At 66.5% G+C, this 5,692-nt stretch overlaps 1 protein-coding gene across 2 annotated transcripts in view; it reads left to right on the top strand.

Annotated features, from left to right (window-relative positions):
- Positions 1-5,692, top strand: part of CD40 (CD40 molecule) — a 42,027-nt gene that overhangs the window by 2,971 nt on the left and 33,364 nt on the right. Inside the window, exon 2 of one of the 2 annotated variants that reach the window (XM_075012062.1) lies at positions 3,894-3,971. The exons of the other annotated variant lie outside the window; for it this stretch is intronic. The gene's annotated coding sequence lies outside the window, so the exon portion shown is untranslated. The remainder of the gene's footprint in view (positions 1-3,893; positions 3,972-5,692) is intronic. 2 annotated transcript variants of the gene reach the window in all.

Genomic DNA, 5,692 nt, shown 5'->3' with positions numbered 1-5,692 from the left:
GTAACGGCCGGGACGCAGCAACGAAATGGCAGCCCGCGCAGGGTCCCAGCGTGCACTGCGGCAGCCTCGAGCCCTTCGCTGAGCGCCGCGGCGCGCTGGGACTCGTAGGCGGTGGGGGGCGCTCGCGGCCGGCCTTGGCGCGGCTCCAGACCGCCCTTTGCCGCGCGAGCCCGCCCCTCCCCCCGCCCCTCCCCCCGCCAGCCGCCCCTTCCCCTGTCACCCCCACCGCCTCCCCCGGCCCAGCCCCCGTCCTCCCCTCCCCCCCCCCCGCCAGCCGCCCCTTCCCTGTCACCCCCACCGCCTCCCCCGGCCCAGCCCCCGTCCTCCCCTCCCCCCCCCGCCAGCCACCCCTTCCCTGTCACCCCCACCGCCTCCCCCGGCCCAGCCCCCGTCCTCCCCTCCCCCCGCCAGCCGCCCCTTCCCTGTCACCCCCACCGCCTCCCCCGGCCCAGCCCCCGTCCTCCCCTCCCCCCCCCGCCAGCCACCCCTTCCCTGTCACCCCCACCGCCTCCCCCGGCCCAGCCCCCGTCCTCCCCTCCCCCCGCCAGCCGCCCCTTCCCTGTCACCCTCACCGCCTCTCCCGGCCCAGCCCCCGTCCTCCCCTCCCCCCGCCAGCCACCCCTTTCCCTGTCACCCCCACCGCCTCCCCCACTGCCTCTCCCGGCCCAGCCCCCGTCCTCCCCTCCCCCCGCCAGCCGCCCCTTTCCCTGTCACCCCCACCGCCTCTCCCGGCCCAGCCCCCGTCCTCCCCTCCCCCCGCCAGCCGCCCCTTCCCCTGTCACCCCCACCGCCTCCCCCGGCCCAGCCCCCGTCCTCCCCTCCCCCCGCCAGCCGCCCCTTCCCTGTCACCCCCACCACCTCCCCCACTGCCTCTCCCGGCCCAGCCCCCGTCCTCCCCTCCCCCCGCCAACCGCCCCTTCCCTGTCACCCCCACCGCCTCCCCCACTGCCTCTCCCCGCCCAGCCCCCGTCCTCCCCTCCCCCCGCCAGCCGCCCCTTCCCCTGTCACCCCCACCGCCTCCCCCGGCCCAGCCCCCGTCCTCCCCTCCCCCCGCCAGCCGCCCCTTCCCTGTCACCCCCACCACCTCCCCCACTGCCTCTCCCGGCCCAGCCCCCGTCCTCCCCTCCCCCCGCCAGCCGCCCCTTCCCTGTCACCCCCACCGCCTCCCCCACCGCCTCTCCCGGCCCAGCCCCCATCCTCCCCTCCCCCCGCCAGCCACCCCTTTCCCTGTCACCCCCACCGCCTCCCCCACTGCCTCTCCCGGCCCAGCCCCCGTCCTCCCCTCCCCCCGCCAGCCGCCCCTTCCCTGTCATCCTCACCGCCTCTCCCGGCCCAGCCCCCGTCCTCCCCTCCCCCCGCCAGCCGCCCCTTTCCCTGTCACCCCCACCACCTCCCCCACTGCTTCTCCCGGCCCAGCCCCCATCCTCCCCTCCCCCCGCCAGCCGCCCCTTTCCCTGTCACCCCCACCACCTCCCCCACTGCCTCTCCCGGCCCAGCCCCCGTCCTCCCCTCCCCCCGCCAGCCGCCCCTTCCCTATCACCCCCACCGCCTCTCCCGGCCCAGCCCCCGTCCTCCCCTCCCCCCGCCAGCCGCCCCTTTCCCTGTCACCCCCACCGCCTCCCCCACTGCCTCTCCCGGCCCAGCCCCCGTCCTCCCCTCCCCCCGCCAGCCGCCCCTTCCCTGTCACCCCCACCGCCTCTCCCGGCCCAGCCCCCGTCCTCCCCTCCCCCCGCCAGCCGCCCCTTCCCTATCACCCCCACCGCCTCTCCCGGCCCAGCCCCCGTCCTCCCCTCCCCCCGCCAGCCGCCCCTTTCCCTGTCACCCCCACCGCCTCCCCCACCACCTCTCCCAGCCCAGCCCCCGTCCTCCCCTCCCCCCGCCAGCCGCCCCTTCCCCTGTCACCCCCACCGCCTCCCCCGGCCCAGCCCCCGTCCTCCCCTCCCCCCGCCAGCCGCCCCATCCCCTGTCACCCCCACCGCCTCTCCCGGCCCAGCCCCCGTCCTCCCCTCCCCCCGCCAGCCGCCCCATCCCCTGTCACCCCCACCGCCTCCCCCGGCCCAGCCCCCGTCCTCCCCTCCCCCCGCCAGCCGCCCCTTCCCCTGTCACCCCCACCGCCTCCCCCGGCCCAGCCCCCGTCCTCCCCTCCCCCCGCCAGCCGCCCCTTCCCCTGTCACCCCCACCGCCTCCCCCGGCCCAGCCCCCGTCCTCCCCTCCCCCCGCCAGCCGCCCCATCCCCTGTCACCCCCACCGCCTCCCCCGGCCCAGCCCCCGTCCTCCCCTCCCCCCGCCAGCCGCCCCTTCCCTGTCACCCTCACCGCCTCTCCCGGCCCAGCCCCCGTCCTCCCCTCCCCCCGCCAGCCGCCCCATCCCCTGTCACCCCCACCGCCTCCCCCGGCCCAGCCCCCGTCCTCCCCTCCCCCCGCCAGCCGCCCCTTCCCTGTCACCCTCACCGCCTCTCCCGGCCCAGCCCCCGTCCTCCCCTCCCCCCGCCAGCCGCCCCTTCCCTGTCACCCTCACCGCCTCTCCCGGCCCAGCCCCCATCCTCCCCTCCCCCCGCCAGCCGCCCCTTTCCCTGTCACCCCCACCGCCTCCCCCACTGCCTCTCCCGGCCCAGCCCCCGTCCTCCCCTCCCCCCGCCAGCCGCCCCTTCCCTGTCACCCCCACCGCCTCTCCCGGCCCAGCCCCCGTCCTCCCCTCCCCCCGCCAGCCGCCCCTTCCCTGTCACCCCCACCGCCTCTCCCGGCCCAGCCCCCATCCTCCCCTCCCCCCGCCAGCCACCCCTTTCCCTGTCACCCCCACCGCCTCCCCCACTGCCTCTCCCGGCCCAGCCCCCGTCCTCCCCTCCCCCCGCCAGCCGCCCCTTCCCTATCACCCCCACCGCCTCTCCCGGCCCAGCCCCCGATCTCCCCTCCCCCCGCCAGCCGCCCCTTCCCTGTCACCCCCACCGCCTCTCCCGGCCCAGCCCCCATCCTCCCCTCCCCCCGCTAGTTACTCCTTTCCCTGTCACCCCCACCGCCTCCCCCACTGCCTCTCCCAGCCCAGACCTCATCCTCCCCTCCCCCTACAGGGTCACCCCCCCTCTGCCTCCCCACCACCTCACCCAGCCCCCATCCTCCCCCCCCGCCAGCCACCCCTTTCCCTGTCACCCCGGCCCAGCCCCCATCCTCCCCTCCCCCCGCCAGTCACCCCTTTCCCTGTCACCCTGACCTCTTCCCACATCCCAGCCCCCATCCTTCCCTCTGCCCACTGGGTCACTGTCTTCCCTGCCCCTATCTTCCCCTCCTCTACTGGGTCACCCCTTTTCCTGTGACCCCACTACCTCCTCTCCCACACCAGATCACCTCCTTCCCTGCTCCCCCCACTTGCTTCCCTGGCCCAGCCCCGCAGTCCTCCCCTCTTCCACCAGGTCACCCTCTTCTCCCCCCACATAAAGACATAAGAACAGCCATACTCATTACGTATGAGGGAAGACTGAAAATATTGGGTTGTTTAGTCTGGGAAAGAGAAGACTGAGAGAGGGCAACAGTTTTCAAGAGCCTAAAATGTTGTTACAAGGGAGAGGGAGCAAATACATTCTTCTTAACCTTTGATGATAGGACAAGAAGCAATGAGTTTAAATTAAAGGAAGGAGTTAGGTTGGACATTAACAAAAGCTTCCTGTCCTAAGGAAATTGTGGACTCTCCATCTTTGGACATTTTAAAGAGCAGGTTAGACAGAACACCTGTTTGGGATGGTCTGACGGTGCTTGTTCTTTCTGTGAGGGCAGGGGACTGACCGTGATGAACTCTCTAGGTTGCTTCCAGTTCTATGACTCTAGTCTGCATGTTTACAGAAACAAAGACAAGGAACCCCAAATGTGTTAATAAATGAAGACAATGCTTTGATTTTGCAGGACTAGCAGTATTGGAGCTGGTCACCCAGTGTAGACTCTGGTTGTGCAAACACATCCCCATGTTCCCTGTCTTGAAAGGTAAATGTGTGAAAGCATTGTAGGATCTGGGCCTGGGGTTTCAGCCTTCCTGGCAAAGGTTTGCTGTGATCTGCATGGGTAGCCAGCCAACACCATTGCTGTCATGATAAATCTCCGGATTAGCTGACTTGTAAAAGGTGTGCAAAATGCCAATAGCCCCCTCATTGCATCAGTTTGAGCAGGGTTTCCCAGCCTATGGGTCGGGACCCAAACACCACTTGCAATTACATTTCAAAAGGGTCACTGGCTGGGCTGGGTGGCTCCACAGGTGGCTATTAAGAAGCTATTCACACTGAAGTGGTTCTCAACTTCTTAGTTGGATTAACAGCCGTCAGGCAGGTATCAGAGAGGTAGCTATGTTAGTCTGTAGCTTCAAGAACAGCAAAAAGTCTTGTGGCACGTTATACACTAACATATTTTAGAGCATAAGCTTTCGTGGGCAAGGACCTGCTTCATCAGATGCAACATCTGAAGATGCATCTGATGAAGTGGGTCTTTGCCCACGAAAGCTTATGCTCTAAAATATCTGAGTCTATAAGGTGCCACAAGACTTTTTGTTGTTCTCGAAGCCATCAGGCAGTTAAGCCAATCAATTACATTGAGAACCATGTCAGCTGCAGGATAGAGAACTGCATATCTGAGGAGCAGTGCCCGGCTTAGGTAAGGTGGGGGCCTGAGTCCAAGGTTGGGAAGGAGGGCAGAGCTGATCAGATCCCTGGCTTCCAGCCTCTGCAGGAGATAGGCTCCTCCCAGACCCCTGTAGGGTTTCTGCAGGCTGGCTGCCAGATTTGGGGGTTGGGGTCTCACACCTGGCTCTACTGCCCCTGGCTCTGCCACAGCTGACTTCTAGCTATGGGGGTCCTTGTGCCTCCCTTAACCTCCTCCAGCCTCTGAGTGACTCCTGGTGCCTGAGTGTGACTTGCCTAGCCCCCTGTGACGGGGTTCTGGGGTCCCCCAAGCTCTGCACCCTGTCCGCAGGCAGGAGAGTCTCTCACTCAGCAGGAAAACAGTGGGTTTATTAGCCGACAGGACACAGCATCGTACAGAGGAGTCAGTACAGCAGGCAGAGACAGCCAGTCCCATCCATGTTGGGAAGAGGAGGCCCCGAGGGGCCCCCAGAGCTGGGGCCTTGCCCCCTTCTTTGTCTCTCTCTCCCTCAGCCCAGACTAACTGCTTCCAACTCCCAGTTCCAATTCAAACCCCTCAGGCTCCACCTCCTCCTTTGTCTGCAGTACAAAGGTGTTACCTGGTTGTCAGGGTTACCCTCAGCAGGAGCCCCACACCCTCTGTGAGCCACACACACACACACACAGGTATCCCCCACTCCATCACACCCCCTGCAGCCCGAGTGACTCCTAGCACCTGAGTGTGATTTTCCCCTAGCCCCTTCAGCCCCTGAGTGTGGGGTTGAAGCTGGGGGAGCAGTTTGGGATGAGTGGCTTTCCACCACCACATCTCTGACTGACTACAGTAAATGTATCAAAACAAAAAGCAGTCAAGTAGCACTTTAAAGACTAGCAAAATAGTTTATTAGATGAGCTTTTGTGGGACAGACCCACTTCTTCAGACCAGAACAGACTCAATATTTAAGGCACAGAGAACCAAAAACAGTAAGCAAGGAGGACAAATCAGAAAAAGATAATCAAGGTGAGCAAATCAGAGAGTGGGGGGGTGGGGGGGAAGATCAAGAATTAGATTGAGCCAAGTATGCAGATGAGCCC

The sequence above is a fragment of the Carettochelys insculpta genome, chromosome 17 (genome assembly GCF_033958435.1).
Source record: "Carettochelys insculpta isolate YL-2023 chromosome 17, ASM3395843v1, whole genome shotgun sequence".
NCBI lineage: Eukaryota > Metazoa > Chordata > Testudines > Carettochelyidae > Carettochelys > Carettochelys insculpta.
This window is presented reverse-complemented; position numbering and strand designations above follow the sequence as displayed.